The following is a 22,795-nucleotide window of genomic DNA, read 5'->3' on the forward strand; positions in this document are numbered from 1 at the left end:
AGCTCCACGGCTCGCATTCGCTGGGCTGCTCAGTCCCTGCTCACTGCAGGCCTGTGACGCAGCAGGTACTCAGACTAAAACTGGGGAGGCATTAAAGACTTTCCAGTCTTTGAGTTTCAGGATCTAGTCTGCCCTCTGCAAAGTTCGCTCTGGCCAGAAGGAGGGCAGGAGGACAGGCTGTGGGAGGTGGGGGTTCCCAGGAGGCAGTTCTGGAGCCGTGATGTCGATGATGTCTGGTCTTAATGGGGGGACCCAAGGCGAGAATATTGCATAACCAGGGTCAAGAGTGTTGGGAAACCTCCAGGTATAAAATGTAAAAACCTTATCGTACCGTCTGAACGGCGTCTTCCAAAACCGTGTCCGTGTGCAACAGTTACTGAAACAGTGATCTCCCCTTTCCTGGGTCACCTCTTGCTTGTTTAAAAACCCTTTGCTTTTCCTTTTTAACGACTAACTATGCAGGGAATGCCTTTCTGATTGAGAAAGCACGTATGGAATGTCCAGAGAAATGATAGGGAAGGGATAGTGCCTTTGTTGCTGGGAGGACCCAGGAGGCTCCGGCCAGGGGGGCAGCCTCCACACTCCTCCCCCCAGGTGCTCCCACGGCGGGGGGGGGGGCGCCTCTGTAAAGGGGCAGGGGAGACAGTCTGCAGGTGGGGCCCCAGGTCCCTACTGGCCGTGTCCTCTGAGGACAGACCTGGCCGGGACAGTCTGGCCTTTGCCTTTGCCTGGATTTTTCTTATGGACCAGATGCACGAATCTGTTTTATATGAAGCAATGCACCACAAGGCTAGGAGCTCTCTTTGTCTCTAAGTGGGAAGATTGGCTGAAGTGATCCCAAGGCTGCGTCCAGCCCCGGTTGGATGAATCATTACTTAAGTGGGGCTATGGAATAAACCCTGTCAGTATGAATGCGGGAAAGGGCCTCTGTCTGCTCCAGCTGCTCTCCCATAAATAACAGGGGACTTTCCACACAGAGGACCTTTTGTTTTTTTCTCTTACCTTTTGAAAAAAATGGGAAAAGCCAATCCGACAAGAGGGCACTCTCAGCTGTATTAGCTAGAGTGTTCTTTGGAGACTCCTCGCCCAGGACACCACATGTGGACCGATCTGTCTGAAATGGCACTCTGATCTCATCCCTGCCTCTGTTCAAAACCTTCCATAGGTCCTTATCACTGTGGGATAAAGTCCAAGTGCCCCAGCTTATTTGGAAGGCCGCCGGCTACCTCTTCAGTCCCACCTGGATCCCTTCCAACTCTGTTCTCCAGGCAGAAGTCCTTTCTGTCTCCAAAATAAACACACACGTGGGGGCAGATGTGGCCCCTGAGCCAGCAGTTTGCATCCATTGCTGTGGCTCTGTCATTGCAGGAGCAGACAGGACATGCTTTTCTGTGCCCCTGGAGCCTGGCCGGGACCTGGCATGCCACGGGGGTGCTCCCCGCTTAAATCCTTAATGCTGCACCGGGGGCGAGCACCTCCCTGAAGATAAGGTGTTAACGCTTTTCCCTGTAGAACAGTTTGCCCGTGTTATTCTGAAATGCTTCTTCAGACCCTTACATACTTTTGTGATGGGCTGCTTCTTCTATTCTAGACTGCTCCTTTCCTGTCCCTGTTCCCTCTCTGCCCCCTCAACACATGTTGGCTTTTTCTTTTTTTTTTTCCCCTGAGGAAGCCAGTCCTTTTGCCTCCCGCTGGATCGGAACACGCAGTGTCGGTGGGCTGTTACTAAGCAGTGACAGGGGTGGTGTCCAGGCAGCTCTCCGGCTTTTGCCCTCCTGGTTGGTTAGCGACGGCTGATTTCTGCCAGGGGGAACACACGTGATTTTCAGATTTCTCTTCATTTACAGTGAGCTGTCGTAGCAAAGTTGTTCAAGAAGCCAACCAACCAGCTACCATGGGGAGAAAAGCCTCCTCCCGTTTGGGACAGCGTTTCCCATCTCGTCTTTGTGAGCACCGCGCAGGAGAATCTCAACAGGGACGTGGTGGGCGGCCGCAGGAGCTTCCTGTGGGCCCGGACCTGCACACGGAGGCCCTGGGGAGTAACCTAGGGGAACTATGGAGTTTATAGCATGGGAGGTCTAGCCCCTGCCTCTGAGGGAGACAGAGCGAGAGCAGAAGCGCTGCCATGATAATGTAGCATTAATGTCGTTCTGATGCAGCGTCATGGAACTTAGTATTACTAATTGCTGTATGAAAATCCTATAGCGTAGATACCAAGCCCCGACTGTTGCACCAGTGTTAAGAACTTTCCCCACGTCATTTCACGTAAATGATAAATACGAACTTAGTACACGTGAAGATTGCACTTGAACAGCTAAATGCAACCACCCGGCGTTCAGTGCGTGTCTCACGTGCAGGCACTGCCCTGGGCTTGCGTCGCTGCGGGTGAGAAGAGCTGGGGGATCCCTCTGAGACCCTCCCCACCGAGTCCGGTGCAGGGATACGTACATGGGATTTTGTACGTGCCGACAGCACCAGAGTGAGTTGGAGGTTCTCGGATGTGGACTGGATGGTGCTGGAGCCCGGGGAGCCAAGCAGCTGACCACAAGGCAAGGCTTCGGGGAACAGGTGACTCAATGGGTCTCCGGGGATCAGGTGGTCGGTTGGGAAGGGCTGCTAGGTTAAGGTCAGAGGGGTAATGGACAGGGTTGGTGGGGCGGAGCAGAGTAGGTACAGATGGGTTAGCCTTCTTCACAGGGCTGATCTCAGAATGGGAACACTAATCGTCCTTCTGGGTGATGGCGAGGGTCTGTAGTGGTCATAGTAATGTGTCACTGACAGTAGCTGAGCCCTCTGTATGAGGGATGCAGTTGCAGGCACTTGACCTGCATCAGCCCTGGGCTGCTCAGTGCTTCCTTATGCGATAGGGACCACTGTCAACTCCATTTTCCAGATGGGACAAACTGAGGCTCAGAGGACCTGGCTGACTCTCCCAAGTTCATACAGCTCTTCAAAGATTGGAACCCGGGGCAGAGCGCAGAGACTGGCCCATGAACTCAGACACCCAAGAAATAGAAACCTGAATCCTCTTGCTTAGATGAAGTTTCTCTTTATTCCCACCCCTGTTTTCCCATCCCCCTCTTCTGCACTTTCCGAAAGGGCAGGACAGTTGTGACTTCGGCTGCATCGTTTAGATATCAGGACCCCAGGTCTCTGGTTCTAAGTGAGGCAATCTCTGGATGGAGATTGTGAGAGAAGAGGGACGAGTGGAAGTGGCCTAGGTGATGTGAATTGCGGGTTAAGGACTTACAGGAATTGCTTCTTCTGTGTCATAAACCTGTTCTAATTATAAATTAGAACAGTTCTAATTAGGACTTGGTGGGGGAGGGGCGTGATGGGCACTTCGACGAAGCTCAGCAGAGAGGAAACACTCAGGTGTCCAGCTCAGCCTTGTCCTTCCTCGCTTTCTCCCTCTGATTTCTGAACAAGAAACCAGGGGTGCGACCTCCATCTGCCCTCCGGGTCACACCTGTCAGTGCCTCCGTGCACCTAGCGTGGGCGAAAGTAAGTGACAGCGTCCGGCGGGCCCTTCCTTCATGTCCCTGGCCTCGTGTCTGCCTCTGTCTCCCCAGACTCTGCCGCGACATAGCTGCGTGACCCTCACGTCTCTGTGCTGAGTTTCTTCCTCTGTAAAGGTGACACAGGAGGAAACTGAGTTCAGATGAACAGATTTAGGGCGTGCCTCTTCCCTTCCAGGCACCACATCTGAGGCCCTGGGAACTCACAGTTTCTCTCAGAGGTGGTTGGGGACCTGCCCGTCCAGCAGGCACATCTTGAGGGGGCAGGTGGAGGGGCAGGCGGGGAGGAAGTGAATCAGGCCTGCCCCATACCTCAACTCTGGCTCCTTAAACCCGATGTAAACAGGAGCGGGGAACAGACAGCAGGACTGTGAGCCCTGCAGACGGGAAATGAGTTTTGTACTGTCTTTTGTCCTGGATTGCCAGTTTTCCTGGTGGAGAGTGGACCTGGGAGTTGAGAGGAAACCCTCTTGCTGATAAGGCCTCCGTACCTGATACATACCCTCTTGCCCACTGTTCCCAAGAAAAGAGTTTCAGGGTGTTTGATGGGCCACCTCTGCACCTATCTGGAATCCCCCAGTCAGTGGGGTGGGGGTGTTTTCTGTGTGGGGTCCCAGTGAGTGAGCCAGTGCCCAGCGCCCAGCGCCCTGGTACCTGGTAAAGATTGGGTGAGGGAAGGTACTCGCTGATGGGGCAGTCATCGGCATAGCAGGGGTCACGGCGCACCCACACCGGACGTTCCGACCTATCAAAGGCCTGTCCAGGAGTCGTTACTGTTGCCAGAATAAATGACTAGCAAATGCTTTTGGTGGCAAACATTTGTGGTGACAGAACTGGCGAGCACATTTCATGGGGCTTCAACAGTGAGTCTATTATACTCTATTGATGTCCAGAAAAGAAGCGGGTGGCATCGGTAGGCCAGTCGGGAGGCACGATGGTGCGTGGACGCCTGTGACCCCTCCAGCTTGCTCAGGAACCGGAATGTGGCCAATGATCACTGTGAACTGAGGGCAAGTGCATCTTCTTTCGAGTCTCCCCTGTGCCTGGCCTTCAGTGCTTCTGCTGGAGGGAACCATCATCCTGGATTTGGGGGCTTATTACACCTTTGCTTAAAATTGTTTTCACTGTATGCATGAACATGCCTCAGTACTGTACTGTGTTCTTTCCTTCCTTCTGGGCTTTACAGAAATTGCGTGCCGTGCGTAGCTCAGTTTGCCACTGAACACCACCGTGGTAGGGCCGCGTCGATGCACGCTGTTGTGGTCTGTTTCTCACCGTGGTAGTCATCTCTTCCATGATATGAACAGACGACTGTTTCTTTATTTGTTCTCTGGGGGCACGTGAGTTGTTTGTTTTGTTTTGTTGTTTTGTCGTTTCCCCCACACAAACAGTGCTGCTGGTCTTGTATGCCTTGTCACGTGCGCCCGAGCGTGTGTCTAGGGTGTTAGGACCCAGTGCTGCTTTCGGATTGTCCCAGAATCATAGCCTCTCAAAACTGGAAGGGATTTCTTTGGCCAAGTAGTTCACCTTCATTGGTAAGCTAAAAGGAAAGGTTCTTGGGTGGTGCTTAAGAGCTCAGTGCTGGAAGCAGATGGCCACAGTTTCCCTCCTGCCTTTGCCTCATTTTGTTACTTAGTTCACTGTGCAATGGCCTTAACTTTTCCCTGTCTCAGTTTCCTTAGCTGTGAACTGAGGGCAAAAGCCCAGATGCTTTTGAGGTTGAAATGAGATAGTGTATGATTAACTCATGATTAAACTCATGGTTACTTCTCCTTTATGATGGGCTCGGGATCCCAGGCAGGTTCACAGTCCTGCCGGACCACTGTGCTTTGCCAGATGATCTTGACCTGTCCAGGTGGGATTTCCCCTCTTCCTGTCCAGATTTCCCAGTGTCTTTCTGCATGGAATGTAGGAACGCAGGGCCCCTCCTGCGGTGGGGTGTGTGTGTGTGTGTGTGTGTGTGTGTGTGTGTGTGTGTGTTTATGATTGCCCACGGCTTCCAGACTCCCAGCCAGGATAAGCCTTTCAGAACCAGATAAACTGATTGGAGCCTAATAGAATGGGCTTCTGAGAGGCCCCACCCCACCCTGGATGCCTCCCTGAAGAATAAATAGCCATGTAATTCCTGTGCTACACCTCGCTTCACATTCCAGGCTTCAGGCCCAAATTATGGGAGGAGAGCAGGCAGATCACTCTTCCAGGAGAAGGACCAGGTTCTTCAGCAAGATTTATTCATTCCTTTATTGTGTCAGGCCCAGAGCCTGGGCTTTTTACAACTAGGGCCTCTGCCTGGCATTTTAAATAGTTCTGTTACTTGATGGCAGAGACCACGGAAAGCCATAGATAATTGTTCACATGCTTGAGGAGCAGGGAAAAGCATTACACAGCTTGATGAGTAAGAGTGAGGGCCTCCAGTTCATACGTTGTAGGTTTTGGTCCCGCCTCTGACTTCAGAAGTCTCCCATCTCCTGGGAAGGGTTACTCTCTTGAGCCTGTTTCCTCATCTGTGAATTTAGAAAGTAGATAGCACCTACTAGAGACTGTGTTATGAGGACTGAATGAGAGACTTTGTGCTTTCAGAGCTTCCCCCAGAGCCAGCATGAAGTAGGTGCTCAGTAATCGCTGGTTATTATTGTTGCACCCAGGTGGCTCAGTCGGTTGGGCATCCCGCTCTTGATTTTGGCTGAGGTCACGATCTCACGGTTTGTGGGTTGGAGCCCCACCGAGGGCTCAGCGCCGACAGCATGGAGCCTGCTTGAGATTCTTTCTCTTCCTCTCTCTCTGCCCCTCCCAGCTTACATTCTCTCTCTCTCTCTCTCTCTCTCTCTCTCTCAAAATAAACATTTAATAAGTATATAAGTGCTGGTAATTATCCAGCCAGCCTGCGAGCCCCAAATACACCAGTACAGGGTGTCGGGCACAATAGGTGGTCCGTAAATAAATAAATATATTTATTTATTATAAATAAATATAAATAAAAACAAAGGTGGTTATTAGTGCTTCCCATTATGAAAAGCCCATTTATAAGTGTTGCATCTTTTTTTTAAAATTCCTAGTTTTGGAGTCTTGGGATCCATGCTTAACCCCTGTCTCTGCAAAAATAACATTAACTGCTTCCCTCCTTTTGGACTCACGTTAGTGCACGTGTAAATAGCTCCGACTGTATGCACGCCTCCATTCTGAGCGCTCTTTGTATTTAATCTATAGTTTAGCCCTTACTACAGTCTGTGTGATCAGTATGAATTTCCCTGCTTTAGCGACGGGGAAACTGAGGCAGAGAGGTAAGTGACTTTTCAAGGTAACAGCAAGGTAATTGGTAGGGACTGAGCTAAGATTTGAAGCCAGGCAGCCTGATTTTAGGATCTTTGCGTCTTAACTGTTATGCTTTCCTGCCTGGAGGTTGTCTCCACCTCAGGGGCTCCGGGTAGTTGGTCGAGATTTGCGAGGTGGAAGAACTTGGGGGCACTTGAGAAGCCTGTTAGTGGCCCCCACCGGCAGCCGCCCTCCAGGAGCACAGAGCAGTCTAGGGGAAGCCCCCTCCCCCCAAGCTGAACTGGTGGGGCTTGCGAGTGGAACACTAATGTCCCTTTGTCCTTGTACCACAGATCGCCTGTCCCGTCCGGCAGCTCCAAGGATCCTCCACATCCTTTTCGTCCTTCTGGACTTTCAGTGGATGGAATATGGTTCTAAGGGTAGGGCCGAGCACGTGGGGTTTGGAATTCTTTGCCTTTTTTAGTGGTGCGGTTGCTCCTTTGGATTTTGCTCTGTGCTCCCAGTTCAGCCTGTTTGGGGACGAATCCCAGTGTAGAGGATAAAGGCAACTTCTATCCAGTCACCGACCCCTCCTGCAGACCTGACTCATGCTGGACAAAGCCTCCCTCTGTGTGGCTGCGACATAATCAGTGAGAGTGGATTAGCGGCAGGCTCCTTCCATTTGTTCCAGTAGGTCAGGGAGCTCAGGGCACACACCCTCCCTACCTCCCTCCCGGGCAAGAACGGATAGCTTCCAAGCTGTGCCCCTCCCCCTCCCAAACTGACAGTGTGGTTTTCCTTGTGGGAGTAATCAATTACGCCTTTTAAGGATATCTCCCAGCTGTTGAGTGGTTTAAACTTCCAGATGTTCCTTTGCCCAGGAAGCAGAGAGGGCTGGATGACTGGATCTCTTTAAAAGTTGATGCAAAAAAAATCAGTGACTTGCCTGTGACCCCCAGGGGACATGTAGTATTTCCTTCTAGGCACAGAAGCACCCATTTGCTGGCTTGGCCTGGGTGAAGCATTTAGCAGGTAGTAAATGAAGACAGGCGACCTGGATTTGGAGGCAGGAGGCTGTGTGCCCCTGGCCTGAGCAGATGACCCCTCTGACCCTCAGTTTCTAAAGCTTTCAACGGGGGGCACTTTTAAAGAACTACAGGAAGCATCGTCAGGTACAAGCCAAAAGGGTCTGTGCAGACGTTAGCTCTTACCATCAAAGGTGGCTGTCCTGTATCTGCCGACGGAAGGAGACAGAGATGAAAGTCTGTACTGACCTTTCTCCGGGGGCCGTGGAGGCGCAGAGGGGTTGGGTTTGTTTAGGCTGTAGCTGGGCCTGTGCTCTCCAGTGTGGCCGCCAGTGTGGGGCTGCTGAGCGCTTGACACGTGGAACAAGTCCAGATTGAAATGTGCCGTAAGTATAAAATGTCCACTTGATGCCTAAGTCTCAGAACAAAAAAGAGAATATAAAGTACCTTCAGTGGTTATTCATATTGATGACATGTTGAAATGATAAGAATTAGATATATTAATTTAAATAAAACACATTATGAAAATTAATTTCTTTTTATTATTATTATTTTTAATTTTTTTTAATGTTTATTTTTGAGAGCGGGCACGAGCAGGGAAGGGACAGAGAGAGAGAGACACACACACACACATACACACACACACACAGAATCGGAAGCAGGCTCTAAACTCTGAGCTGTAGGCACAGAGCTGGACGTGGGGCTGGAACTCATGAACCACGAGATCCTGACCTGAGCCCAAGTCGGACTCTTAACCGACTGAGCCACCCAGGCGCCCCTATTACTATTTTTTTAAAGTAGGCTTCATGCCCAGTGTGGAGCTGAACATGGGCCTGAACTATGACTCTGAGATCATGACCCGAGCTGAGATCAAGAGTCAACTGACTCAACTGACTGAGCCACCCAGGTGCTCCTCTTACTATTTTTAATGTGGCTGCTAGAAAATTTTTAATCATTTACGTGTCTGTCATTATATTTTTGCCGGACAGTGCCGAGCTAGACTGTTAACAAGAACAGTGGGCTTCAGAGTTGTGCTGTGTACAACCTTCACAACCATATGTGGCAGGCCTGTCAGGTCTTGACAGACTTCTTGGATGTGAATCCTGGCTCCAGCAACAATTCGTTGTGTGACATCGGTTAAGCTGTTTGACCCCTCTGAAGTACGGTTGTTCTATCTGTAATGTGAAAATTGCAGTAGCACCTACTTTCCTAGGGTTGTTGGAAGGATTAAATGAAATAATGCATATAAAGTGCTTAGAATACTGTCTAACCCCTTCCAGGAACTCAGTGAGTCTTGGTTGGTGGAATTGTTATTGTATTGGCTGTTGTTTTTTAGGACCTGGAGACACAGAGATGGAATGACCAGTCTCACGGGGGAACCAGAAGCAGAATACATATAAATGTAGTGATTAGTAGAGGGCCTAAGTGCATCCGGGCAAATGAGGAAACATTCCCACAGATGTGGAACTGTCAGGCTTGCTGGGCAGACGGGATGGCGGGATGTGGTGGGCAGATGAAGTGGCACCTGGTCAGATGGCTGGGAGCCGGCTCAGAGTGGGGGACCATAGGAGGAGCTGTGTGCCTGGGTGAACTGCAGGGGGGCACCTAGTAAAGGAACCTCAGAGAAGAGAGAGGGGCCAGCTTCTGGAGATTCGCCACCTGGAGCAAAGGAAGAATTCAGGGCCAAAGAGTGACATGACTGGATCTGGACATGAGACCCCTCCGCTGCTCGAAGGAGGTGGTTTTGGAGAGAGCGCATGGCGTCTGTGGCATGCAGACCAGGAGAAGGAAGCTCACTTCTTTCTCTCTTTCTCTCTCTCTCTTCCTTCCTTCCAATGTTTTATTTTATTTTTTGGGAGACAGAGAGAGACAGAGCGTGAGCAGGGGAGGAGCAGAGACAGAAGGAGACACAGAATGCAAAGCAGGGTCCAGGCTCCGGGCTGTCAGCACAGAGTCCGATGTGCGGGGGGGCTCGAGCCCCCGAACAAGGAGATCATGACCTGAGCCGAAGTCAGAGGCTCAATCGACTGAGCCACCCAGGTGCCCCGGAAGCACACTCTTTCAGAGGCTCACGTAGTCAGCTTTTTTTGGTTCAAGTTAGAAGTATTTACCTTCAAAGTGGCGTTTATAATAATGATCCCGCATATGTCCTCCCTTCCCCGTTAATCCGCAAGAGTAAGATGTTTGGAATGGTGTGCACCTGATGGTTGCTTCAGCTGGGGGGGGGGGGGGGGCGGATTTGGGTTATCGTCCCAGGTTGTTGGGGAAGTGTGTTCGTAACAGGCTACTGGCCTGTCCCGCAGACAACTGCTTCCTATGGACACAGAGCTCTTTAAACGTATGCAAACAAGAAAGAGAGATGGGAGGATTCAGTTAGGAAGCTCCTTCTCATAGTATGTTTGAATTCAGAGTCTAGCACCTTTTTAGAAGAATTGGGTTTTTAATTAAAATAATACATACACAGGGGCACCTGGGTGGCTCAGTCGGTTAAGCGGCCGACTTCAGCTCAGGTCATGATCTCACGGTCCGTGAGTTCGAGCCCCGCGTCGGGCTCTGTGCTGACAGCTCAGAGCCTGGAGCCTGTTTCAGATTCTGTGTCTCCCTTTCTCTGACCCTCCCCCGTCCATGCTCTGTCTCTCTCTGTCTCAAAAATGAATAAATGTTAAAAAATTAAAAAAAAATAATACATACACATATTTAAAATCAAACGGGAAAGTCTGATATGGAAGAACCAGAATCCTCTGTCCCCTCTTGCCGGTTCTCAGTCCTGTTGTCAAGGGAACTGGGGTGGGGGGTGGGTCAGTATCTCTAAATAATAGGCCCAGTTGCCTATCTCCACGGCCCCCCACCCCACCCCAGACCTTTTTTCCTAGGCCTCCCTGGTATCTTATGACTCACAGTTGCTGAGCCTGAGATATCAGCATGCCTGCCCTTCCCTCTTCCACCTCCCTTTTTCTGGCATCTATATTTTCATGTTGGCAAGGCATGTAACAGTCATATTCTCTCCCACATCCATAATTAAGACTTCTGTGCTTTATCCTCTGGATTAAGTCTAAAAGTTGAAACATTGGGAAACAACGTTTATAAGATTATGCCTCTAAATGGTCTTCCCTGCACATCCAAGCTGTGGATGCTGGTCACGTGTCCTTTCTGGACAGTCTGTCCTGGGATTTCCAGTCACCTCTTCCTCTTTGAACTGTGTGGCTTTTTATTCTGAGAGTAGCTGCTTTTTGAACTCTCACCTCCGCCAAGCCCCTCCCACCCTGCTTCTCAGATTGCTCTCCTGGGGACCCTCCTACCCCCTGCTCCCTGTTTGGTTACTGCGGACCTGCCTTGGTGTAGATGGTTCCTGGGGCTTTCCTTCTGTGTTCTCCATGGTCCTACTGGGCCTGTCACCTTTTACTGGATTCCTCCGTCAATCTCTTTCTAAACACATTCCCTTATTTTGCAGGATCATGTAGCTTGTTAGCATAATCTGAAAACTAAATTCTTCTTGATCTCATGTCACACCTGTTGCTGTTTTGATCCAGGAACATGGGTCACCATATCTTTCAAATAATACTGATTTTTATTTTCCCTGTGGAGAACTTGGGAGAGGGAAAACTCCCTTAAGAGTGTAAGGAAGAAAATTGTGTCAGTGTATTTCTCTGCGTTTTCTTTCTCCTTTCTTTGCTTATTTCTTTTAAATTTGAGATCACCCAATGTCCACAATTCTATTGGATTTTTCTCTTAATGTAATAGAATTACTTCCGCATGGAGTTAAAAGTAAGCTTTTAAGTATGATTTTTAGTACAATATAACGTAGTAGCCCATCGCGATGAGGGTTTGTCTTTCTCCCAATTGTATCTGTAATTTTGAGTATGAAGAATATTTTTTTGTTTTTGTCTCATAACTAGCGCTGAGGTGAGTGTGTGTACGTGTGTGCATGCACACGTGTGCAAATAAACCTATTTTCATCTTTCAGATTTCCTTAAGATAGATTTCTGGATGTAGAATGACTGAGTCAAAGGTTCTAGACACTTTTAAGGTTCTTGATACGTATTGTTGGTTTTTTTTTAACGTTTATTTATTTTTGAGAGAGGGGAGGGGCAGAGAGAGAGGGGGACAGAGGATCTGAAGCAGGCTCTGCGCTCATGAACTGTGAGATCATGACCTGAGCTGAAGTCAGACACTTAACTGACTGAGCCCCCCAGGGAACCAGTTGGTTTTGCCAGATTGCAGCCACAAGATGATGTCAGACATTTGCCCTGTGTAGAGTTGCTTCTTCATTAAGTTGGGTTTCTGAGGTCAGGTTGATGTGGGTCTTGTCGAGGGGAAGGGGCTCATTATGATTTGGGGTTTCACTGAAATAGCCCATTCTTTACTGTTTGGAAAATAGGAACAGTTCTATAGTCCTGCAGTGAAGTTTATGCCCTGAGGTTTGCTGGGGCTGAGTGGAAAGCCCTGGCTTGAGCCTTAGGACCAGTCAATGTGAGTGTCACCTAAGAGAACTTTGGAGAGCCACTCGGCTTCTGTCAGCCTTCTTTTCTCATTGGGTAAGGGTAGGTTATGATCCCCACTTTGGAGTTACTGGAGTGTGAAACAAGTTAGTAGAAATCTGGCTGCTGAGGAGGGGACCACCATATCCCACTTTGGGGATGCTTCAGTGGAAATCCACAGCATGGGTCTTGGATACACAACTAAAGGGTTTAGGCTTTCCCTCTGATGCATTTGGTTAGCCGTGTGTTCCTGTGGTCGCTCAGCCTCACTGGGGGTACGTGGCTTGCAGCTCTTCTTTGTCGTGTTGTGTCCCCCAAAACCATGAACACGAGAGAAGCCCATTTGCGTCCGGGTGACCTACCACTCACCAGCTGTGTGACCTCGGGCAGGTTGCTTTGCTTCTGGGACCTTGGCTTCCTTTCCTATGAGATGGGAATAATAACACAGGCCTTCACTGCTAAGGTGTTTGTGAAGGTTGGATGAGACGGTGCCTGTAAGTTGCTTGGCCCGGTGCCTGGTCCTGGGGAGTGTTCAGCAAAGGCCAGCCGTTAGCACTAGCGCATTCCAGCAGACCTGACAGGTCCCCAGTGTGGACTCGAACCAACATGCAGGCTAGCTTCTCAAGCTGATTGCCGGTGGCCTTGGCAGGTAGGTACATACTTCAGACTCTTCAGAAGTCAGAAGGGACCTATCCGAGCTTGTCATTTGACAGATGACAAAATCAGGCTCCAGATGGTGAGTAGTTCTTTTGGAATTTTCTCACTGTTCCCATTTGTGTGTAAAAGGAAGAACACACACACACACACACACACACACACACACACACACACACACGCACGCATGTGCACAGACTAGATCTAGAATGAGGCACAGAGAAAATGGTAATTGCGGCTTGCTGAGGAGGCTGATGGGCCTTCTGGGGGCAGGAGGGCAGCAGAGCATTGATTCTGTGACTCTTCATTCTAATGGAAATTTTTACCATGTGCATGTCTTAGTTCTTCAATCAATAAAAAGCAAGTTCTTAAAAATCCACCAGGTAGTAAAGGATCTTTGAAAGCCATCCTGCTCGCTTCATAATGCATTAATAAGAAGTGAGAGGAGTATTCAGACATCTGTTTGTTTCATAGCTGTCCACCTGAACCCGCATACCTGAATCCCGGACTGGACGGCTTTCTTCTGGTCCCACAGACTGCCTGCCACTGCCTTGGTGGCCTTCCTTTCCTCCTTCCAGAGTCTGCCAAACTAAGCCCTGAGTCTTAGACACCCACCCTATGGTCCCCAGACAGCTGACCATCCCTGTGTGGATGGCCTGTGTAGGGGAGCCCCAGGCCTGACGGAGCAGGCCTGAGGCTGGGGGCCTTGGCTTCGGCCCGGGCCCCTCCCAGCGCAGAAGGAAAAATCTGTGCAACCTGCCCCTTATCCTCTTTTGAACCAAGCCTTGTTCCAAGAATTTCAGAGCCGCTTTGCTTGTATGGCCGGGTTGAGCTGTTCCCCCAGGCCCCATGCACGGAGTTGCAGCTCCCTGGAAACATTTCTTTTCCCCGTTTTTTTCTGGCACGTGGATTTCTCACCCCACCCCAGACCAAGCATCTCAGGGGCCATTTGAGTTGAGCCCTGAAGGAGCATCTTACTGTGAAGCCTGCCTCGGTGGGGAGTGGAGGGGAGGGGAGTGGAGGGGAGGGGAGAGGAGTAGGGGAGTGGGAGGGGAGCCGGAGGAGGGGGGCTGGTGAGAGTAGAAAGCCTAAGACCCTGATCTTCCTCCCTCCCTGACACCTTTTACCTTCATCCTGGCCCGATGGCCCCCTCTTATTCCCCCCAGGTCCATTGTCACTGCCCGTAATCCAGGTTGTTGATGCCTAGTTAACCCTCTTTGGAGGTCTGATTCAGTGGTTGAGCAATTTTTTTCTACCCAGTGACCAATTGAGGACACCCAAAAGTGTTTATAGGCCCACTTTTTGTTTACCCATTCAAAATGAAAATAGCCATATTGATCCCACGGCCTGGGGTGGGCAGGGGGTGGCGAATCTTGTCACCACTTTGATTCTACGCTTCATTAGACAGAAGGCTGTTAAGAATGGCCAAGGCTTTCTGGCCATTAGCACCTGGGCACATTTCAGCAGAGTGGAGACAACTTCTCTCCCCTTTTTATTCTCAAGGAATCTTGCTGTTTCTAGTTCCTCATTGTACAGATGAAGGAAACTGAGGCCCAGAGCAGATGTGACATTTCCCGAGGGAGAGACTGTAAGGTTCTGCTCAGGTGAGACATTATTATTGGTCACAACAACAAAAACAACAACAACAACAACTGTAACAATAGTAATAATAATAATAAGTGGCAACGGCAGCCCCAGAGTGTGAGGCTTTGGTTTTTTCAGCCAGGATGGTGAAGCCTAGTGGCTTCTCTCTCCAGCAAGGCCTCATGAGGCCTGTGGTGTTTGTATTTCTCGTTGGCCGGGGACGGATTTTGAAATTTAAATGATAAAGCAAACGAGCCCTGTTTTCATAGAAGCTTCAGAAAACTTGCGGAAACCTCTGCGCAGTGGTTTTGGGAGCCAAGATAGGCCCAGTTTCCCTTTCGCCGTGGGCAGAGAGGGACATTAAGGACAGTCCGTTGGTAGAGAGTGAATGACTGCATTCATCTTGATTAAGCTCGGTGAATTAACGAAAGGATGATGTATGTTCTACCAAACTCACCCTTTTATGTATGTGCTTGTGGCCAATTTGTCTTTGCTCGAAATGGAAAGCTGACAAGATGGGCTATTTTTTCCTGTTAAAAATAATTACACGCCAGATGCCGTTCCAAGTTCTGCTCCTCAACCAGTTAAAGATTTTTGGATCTTTTGCCCAGAATGCCTGTTCAGAAGGTAAGCTTGTTAGCATCCGAGCCAAGTATAATAATAATGATTCAGGTCAGGGACTACAAAGGACTCTGTGATGAGCAGAAAAATAATTATTGCATATAATGAAACCTTTTAAATGTATATATCGGAGATAGGGTGGTCCCCGCAGCAAAGACTTACGTTATGGCCGTGGAGTTAAGCCTCCATCCCCCTCTAAGTCTGTTCTTAGAAGCCAGCTCCTCTCTCCCTCGCAACCACAGCTTCCCAGAAACCCTTTCTGATAGAACAGCTGCCAGAGGGCTTCAGACGGGGAGGACTTGAGGTGTGGCTTCCAAGGCTCCGTTTTTGGCTGCGTTGCGGAAAGAGGGTGACTGCTCAGGGCGAAGAGCCTGCTTTCTGGAGCCTGACTAGGGTTGGCTCTGCCACTTACTAGCTGTGTGAACCTGCGCGGGGGTCATCACTTTCCCACCTGTGGAGCGGGAGCCGGAATGCGGCCTTGGCAGGGCAGGGGCACAGACGGGACTGGAGGGGAGATGTGTCAGGTGCCGCATTGGTCTCCTGGGGCTGCTGTGACAAATGACCACAAACAAGGTGGCTTCCAACAGCGGATGTTTATTCTCTGATGGTTTTGGAAGCCAGGAGCCCCAAGTCAAGGTGCCAGCGGGCCATGCTGTCTGAAAAGGCTCTGGGGAAGAACCTTTCCTTGCCCTTTCTAGCATCGCATCTGGTGGGTGCTGGAAATTGTTGGCCATCCCTATCTTAGGCCATCGTTCTTATTCCCGCCTTCACTGTCCTGTGGCCTGTTTTTCTGTGTACACACCTCTTTTTATAAGGACACCAGTTGAGGGAGGTGACCCCAACCCAGGGTGACTTCATCTTAACAAATTACTCTGCAAAGACTCTATTTCCAAATCAGATCGTGTTCTGAGGTTTTGGGGACACGTGAATCTTGGGGAGACATTATTCAACCCCGTAGACGTGCCTAGCATATTATTGCAGATAACATCCTGGTGGAAGACAGCATTTGGTATTTTTATGATTGTCACTTATCAGAGGTACGGATAGATATTTTTCAAAGAAGATGGGAGCAAGCCTGGTTATCTGAGGAACAGAAGGAGGGCCAGATGGCAGAAGCTGAGTGAGGGGGGTGGCTGGACTGGCAGGTGGAGAGGAGGCAGGACGGGATCAAGCAGCTGGCCATGTGGAGGGGTGGAGCTGGGGGAGCCATGTCGCTTTTTCACATGTGAGAGCCCTGATTGCCTGGTGCAGTGGTGGCCAAGCGAGTGGACAGAAGAGGGTGGTTCTAGATCCTAGGATTCCTTCTTTGTTTCTTGCCGCTTTGGGCTTTGGTCTCTGCCTTGCCGTGTCACCTTGGTTGATGAGTGTCACTTGGGTTGAGAGGAATGAGGACAAGGTGGGATGCTCTAGAGTCTGTGACAGCAAGGCAGACCCCAAGGCCCGTGAAGTGAACTGTTTTTATGGCCTCTGCGCTCGAGTCCTGGCTCTGTCACTGGCTAGTTGCACGCAGTCCCCTGGGCCCTACTGCGCCCGAGGGAATCCATGGGCCGGTACTACAAGGGCTGTTGAGGGATTCGGGTCAGATTCCATAGGGCAGTTTTGGTCAATAGGCAGACATTCCATAATCCTCTTTACTTTAGGACAATCCTGCCCCAGGACTCAGAAGGATTGCTTGCATTCTTGTCTTGAAACTGGAATGCAGTGCAGTGGCGGTGGCCCCAGGGGAGTGGGAGCCTCTCCCCATCCTGCTCCGGGCTCTAGCTCCCCACCTAGCTCCGGGGAACTGCCAGTGCCCTTCTGCTTGCTGGCTCCCATCCCCCTCCCACTGTCACTAGCTTGGCCTGGGCTGGCCCTGGCTGGGGCAACTGGACGTCCATGCCATGACAGATTATTTTCTAGAAACCACCTGCGGATCGCAGGCTCACACAGGGCGGCAGGGGTTTGGGTCCACATGGCCCTGGAAGGACATGAGGACGGTCCCTGGGGGGACACACCCGTGTGTGGGCTAATACTGCCAGTTGTCTAGTCCAATGCTTCTTCGACTTTAGTGTCCTTCAGAACTGCGTGGTGGGTTCCACATGGCCAAGCCCCCCTGACCCCTGGGGGGGTGAGGGTGAAGTCTGACAACTGGGTCTCTGATGAGCTCACAGGCGACACCCAGGTTGAAGGAACTTACATCTCATTCTGAGTGCCATGGTCTAGTCCAGTCTCCCTCCAAAGTCCCCTCCTCTCTGCCTTTAATGCCACCGCCCTCCGTTTGTGCCACCATCACCTTTCACTGCCCGTACACGGTATCTGCCTCACTGGTCCCCTGCTTCCACTGTGGCCCCCACCCGGGAGCTGGCAGGGTCCTATCACGTGGTCTGCTTACGCCCTCCCCAGGCTCCCTAGCCCAACCCCCTATGCCTATGAGGCTCGTCTAGGTGCCCTCCTGCCCAGCACCCTGGCCTTCCCTTAGTTCCCTTTCACCCTACTCTGCATGCCCCAGGACCCTTGTGTGCTTGCTGGCCCCTCCTCCTGGAACATTCCTCCCTCAGCTCTTTGAAAGGCTGGTTCCTGTTCCTCCCAACTTGGGTCACCTCCTCAAGCCACCCCTTCTAATAGGCCTGTTCCCAACCTCCCTTATTCTCAGTCACCGGATGCTGTGGCGTCCATCACGGTGTGGAAAAAAAAATGATGCGTTTCACTTCTTGGTTTTGGTATGGCTCCTCCACTAGCGATGGGGTTGGGGGGGGGGCACTGTGACTTTCTTCTTCCTGTTCTCTGTGTTGTCTGACACTTTGTGGGTGGCTAATTAGCGTTCCTGGATCAATGAAAAGTGAATGAGGGCTTGAATGCAGACTGTAGAGGGTCAGAGCAAGGCTGAAACCACGTAGTTGGAACTTCTGAGTGACTGCAGGTGAAGCCTGTTCATTGTGGAAGGAAGTAGAATATCCCTGTTGGAGCTGACCAGAGCTCCATAGTTCCAGAGGCTGGATGTGATGCAGGAATGCTGACTGCTGAAAATGAAATAATAGCTCATGGGGCTCTTAGGATATGCCAGGCACTGCTTTACATGATTAAACTTCCGTTTCACAGAGGAGGTGACTTCGTAACCCAGAGAGGTTAAGAAACCCACAAACAACGTGCAGGGGAGGCTGGATTCGAACCTGGGCCCCATGTCTGCTGGCTTAAGTCCTGCCCTAAGTTGAGGGAAGCGATGTTGGTAATGTCCTCGCATTTTCTCGCTTTCACAAAGTCCTCTAGGTGGACAGGCCGTGATCATGGGTGGTCCTGGTTAGTCTTCACTGGCCTATCTCACACCAGAGAATGTGGACTCAAGTCCATAGGCCAGAAGCCAGGCCTCCTGAGGTGAGTTATTTAGCCAGCCCTCTTCGGGGTATGTTCCTTTTCACAGCTGACAAATGCTTCCCTCCCCAGGGTGGCCATCTGGTGCCCACAGGAGGTCCATGGATGAGCAGGCTGTGGAGATGGCACTTGGTTTCTGGTGCAGCCACAGTTGGGACAGAAGAGGCTGGGGGCCCAAGCCTTGCCGGCGAAGGGCTGTGGCCTTCAAGTGTTCAAGCAACGCCTCTCAACCTTGGAAGAATAAAGAAAGGTTCCGGGTGGACCTCAGCTGCTGCCATGGACATTTTGTCATTTAAGCATATATTATTTTGAATGCTAGAAATTAAGGGGACATTTAAAAACTTTCAGATGGCTTTGGGAGCCATTGCTCTTGGAAACTAGACTTTTGAAAAATTCTTTTGGTGTGTTGTTTTTAGGAGGCTGTGGATAACTTTGATGCATGTTATTTCTGTATAATTTCTTTGGGTTTTCTGTGTCAATCGTTGTGTTCTATAAAGGAGGAAAAGGGCTAATAGTGATGGAACCCTCCCGTGTGTGGGCAGAACTGTTGTTACTCTCACTTTTGTCTGGCTGTTGCTGAATGATCCTGTGGCGGGGTGGGGGCGGGGGGGGGTGGTGCTTGTGGTGGTGGGGGGGCCTCCTTGCCTCCAGCCTGGATTCAGACTGTCCCAGCATTCATAATCTTGGAGCTGCCAGATGTGACGGGTCCATGCACAGCTTCCTTGATTTAATTTGCTGTTTTGGGTGGACTTGTGGATATCAGATGTAATTTGAAAGGGGTGTGACTATTCATGAATTTAAAAAATATGTGGGTATGTACGTCACATAGGTTGTCCTATATATTGTCCCAATTTGCATGGAGAGTAAGGGTGGTCCTCTGCAAAGCAGTTGTCTTGGGAGGCTGTAGACAGATGCCAGTAATGTGGCCTGCGCTCAGAAAGTGCTGGGAACATATAGTTTGAAGGTGTGTCATTTGGAAGAATGTTGAGGAATTAAAGCAAGTGACCCAGCTCAGACCATGTGGGGGTGAAAACAGGATCTGACTCGCAAGACAGTAGGAATAACAGCTTCTGTTTGTTATTGAGTGCTCATTACCTGCCAGGTACTTCTGTGGGCACTTTCTGCCAGTTAACTGATTTCACCTTCGTAACAGCCTTGTGTTCCGAGTGGAACATTGTAAAATGAGTCCCCATTTTACAGATGAGGAAAGTTGAGGCACAGAGAGGTTGACTAACTTGGCCCAAGGTCACCCAGGTAATGAAAGGCGGAGCTGGGATTTGAACCCCCGGCAGTGAGGCTGCACAAGCCAGGAACTTAACTGGTTAATATACCAAGGATGGGTCTGCTTTTCTTGCAGGTCTTATAAATAGGCTCTGAAGGTCAAGTGCAAAGAAGGGTTTGTTCATTTATTTAAGGAACATTCCTGAGTCTCTTGATGGTTTGTCAGACACTGTGCTGGGTGAGGGGGTTAGAAAGAAAATATCGAGGGATCCCTGTCATAGGCTGCATCTCTGTTCAATGTCTGCCTCGTACACTCCTGTGGGAGCGGATGGCTTCCTCCTTGAGGTGAGGCCAGACCATGGGACATGCTCTGGCCAATGAAGTGCGAGTAGAGGGGCGTCACTTCTAGGGGCGCCTGGGTGGCTCTGTTGGTTGAGTGTTCGACTTGGGCTCAGGTCACGATCTCACGTTCATGAGTTCGAGCCCTGCATCAGCTTGTTGCTCTCAGTGTGGAGCCCGCCTCGGATCCTCTGTCTCCCTCTTTTCTCTGCCCCTCCCCCACTTGTGCGTGTGCGTGCTCTCTCTCTCAAAAATAAATGGAACGTTAAATGTGTGTGTGTGTGTGTGTGTGTGTGTGTGTGTGTGTGTGTGTGTATGTGTGTGTAAAGAAGTCTGTCACTTCTAGGTGACAGCTTTAAGAACCCTGGCAGTACAGATGAGATGGCCCCAGGATGAGGAGGACAGTACTGAGCGGAGCCCCCATGGCCCCTTGATGGATGGGCCTGAGGCACGAGTCAGAACTGACCCTGGAACATTGAGGCCACTGTGACCTTGGCTTGACACAGCCTGTTTCCACGCTCAGAAATCACGGTCAAGTGAGGCGCTCCATGCGTGTTTTTATAGTGGGACCACAATTGGGACAAATGTTTGACTTCCCGAAGTGATGGCATTTATTTAAAACCACATGCACGTGTACGTACCACTCTGTCACCTCTGTGTCCTACCCAGATTCCCTCCATTGTAATGCCCCCTCTGAACATAGTTGGGTGACACTTCCCAGTAGGGAAAAGTCATCTTTCCCTTAAAAGGCAGATTTCTCAAACTCGTGAACTTATCTGCCCAAAAGATTACAGAAATAGGTCCTTGGGAGTGACTAAATATATTCAATGTTTTTCTAGCTTGGAACTTGAGTCCCCACTCCACCCCACATATGCATGCCATTAAAAATAATGCATTGGAAACTCACCCCAGCATTTACCCTTCAGAGACATAATGACAGCTTCCATTCTCTCCTCAGTCTGTTTTTGCTTTGTGCCAAGCCTTCCACAGGCAGGGTATCGGGTTTTCGTGGTAGTCCTGGAAAAATTAAAGATGGTTCTCCCCGTGTTGTAGATGAGGAAACTGAGGCCTCTGAGATGGAAAGTACCTCGCCCAAAGGTCATGTGGCTGGTGAGAGGCTTAGCAGGGATTTGAAGCCACCGAGCCTGATTCGGGTCGTCCTCTTGGCTCCCGTAGCCCTTGGGAGCCGCACAAGACACAGAGGAATCAAAGCACCTGCTTCAAATCGGATGGCCGTGCAGGCTACCCGCACCCCCCTGCTGAGGCTGGTGGTTTGCAGTCAGGCAGGCTGCAGTATTTGCAGACAGCTCGCTAATCCACAAGGCCATTCAGGCTCTGGGTCTGGACATGGGTCCTCCGAGGCAGGGTCTGCCTGCGTAGGCCAGAAACCAGAAGTACTCTTTGGAGCGGGGACTGGCACGTTGCCGTGTTGGGTAGATCCCCCGCACCTAGAGCAGAGCCTGGCGTGCAGGAGGCACTCTAAGTCCTTGCTGATCCTCTGACGGTCATAGATCATGAGCTCTGCCTTACCTGTCTGTTAGCAGATTCATTCGGCAAGCATCGAACACTCTGATGGCCCTGCTGTAGGCACTGGGAACGTAAGAGCAAGCGAGACAAAGTTCATGCTCTGAATGGAGCTTAAATCTGGAGGGGGAAGGACTTAGAGTATGTTAGGATTAATTTGTGCTAGGAGAAAAATAAAGCTGAGCCGGAGGGCTTACGGAGGGCCGGAGGGCCGGTGCTCAGAGACATGAAAGCGGTCGGTGGATGAAGCAGGGGGTGGGTGGCTGGGGGAAGAGCGCAGGCAGACGGCCCTGGAAGCGCCCAGGTGGGTCATGAGGTGGTTGGACGAGTCAGGGTCGTGGTGGCTCAGCCGAGGAGGGTTAATGAAGGGACCGAGGTGCGGGAGGCGTCAGGCAGGTCCAGCCCTGGGAAGGCGGGGAGTATTGCCAGAGCTCGGGAGGAGAGACCACTTTGCAGGGCTGCAGTGTGGAGGGTTCCAGCCCCTGCCACGTGGAGAGAGTCCCATAGTTCCTAGTCTGAACTCTTCCTTCTTCTGACCTCTGACCTCCTGCTGGTGCCTCCCGTTGACTGAACTCAACTAATAGCCAAGTGCACGTGGTCGTGATGGAGCCCCTAGCATCCACTTGCTGGGCACAGAGCTGTGGTGGAGAGGGGTAGATTGGAGTGGGGAGAGAGGGCAAGGGGAGAGGAACCCAGGGAGCGAGGGGGTTCTGTGGCTGGAGAGGAGTGAGCGGATGAAGGAAAGATAGGAAGTGAGTTCAGGGAGACCAGGAGTCCACACGACATGGGGCCTTTGGGCTGTATTTGGAGGGAAGTGGGAAACCAGTGGAGGGTGGGAGCAGACGTATTTGGTGTCATGGATACTGGCATCAGGGTAACGTTTCTCTCTGCAGTGGGTGTGGACAGGGGGCCGTTAGGGTGAGTGCTGAGACCCCAGAACCAACCCCCCGGGGAGGAAAAGGTCCTCCCCCACCTCCCCTGACGGAGGCATTTGCCTGGTCTACGTGCTGTGTGCCAGCCGGCCCATAAACCACAGGAAAGAGAAAGGAGCAGGGAGTCTCAAAAGAGGATATTCTGGAACTGTTGATAATCAGATCCCATTGTAAAGTCACGCTTTGAGTTACAGCATTGTAATCTTTGTTCCAGTGGAAAACTTTTACAGATTGCCCATCCCGGCGAGTCCTGAATCCTGTTTGGCTCTCAGAAGGCCTTAAAATAGTGTGGAATGCTG

The 22,795-nt window shown here is 50.8% G+C and overlaps 1 long non-coding RNA gene across 27 annotated transcripts in view; it reads left to right on the forward strand.

Annotated features, from left to right (window-relative positions):
* LOC132664522 (uncharacterized) overlaps positions 1–22,795 on the forward strand; it is a 368,888-nt gene that overhangs the window by 9,716 nt on the left and 336,377 nt on the right. Inside the window, exon 1 of one of the 27 annotated variants that reach the window (XR_014136586.1) lies at positions 1,702–2,568. The exons of the other annotated variants lie outside the window; for them this stretch is intronic. This is a non-coding gene — a long non-coding RNA (uncharacterized LOC132664522). Of the gene's footprint in view, positions 1–1,701; positions 2,569–22,795 lie in introns of those variants that run through there. 27 annotated transcript variants of the gene reach the window in all.

The sequence above is a fragment of the Panthera onca genome, chromosome F2, assembly GCF_046562875.1.
Source record: "Panthera onca isolate mPanOnc1 chromosome F2, mPanOnc1 haplotype 2, whole genome shotgun sequence".
NCBI classification, from domain to species: domain Eukaryota; kingdom Metazoa; phylum Chordata; class Mammalia; order Carnivora; family Felidae; genus Panthera; species Panthera onca.